Genomic DNA, 418 nt, shown 5'->3' on the forward strand with positions numbered 1-418 from the left:
TGCTCAAGATTTTGGGTTCAGGGTCCTTGCTTTCACTACTCTTGGGGAGCTTGGTGGTGAAACTATAATTTTATGAAGAGATTGCATGACTACCTGGCTAGTCATGATGCGAATATTAATTTGGGAGATTTTCTTATTCATAGACTAGGTGTGGCATTCAAAAAGGTATTGGAGCACAACTTACTGCTCGGCTCCCTTCTAACTTTCGTATATCTTCTTCTGTTGATTTATAATTTTAAAAAATTAAAGCAAATTATAAATTGTATAGACAAATAAAAAAAAACAACATAGTAACAACGCTATTGAGACCCTTTATAACTATTTTCACGTGTGTTAAACCGTTAGGTATGAAATTCATATCATAATTTATTTATTTTTCTATTTAACCGTTATCACACCTTTAATTTCAAAAAAAAAA

This window comes from Papaver somniferum, chromosome 8 (genome assembly GCF_003573695.1).
Source record: "Papaver somniferum cultivar HN1 chromosome 8, ASM357369v1, whole genome shotgun sequence".
Lineage (NCBI taxonomy): Eukaryota > Viridiplantae > Streptophyta > Magnoliopsida > Ranunculales > Papaveraceae > Papaver > Papaver somniferum.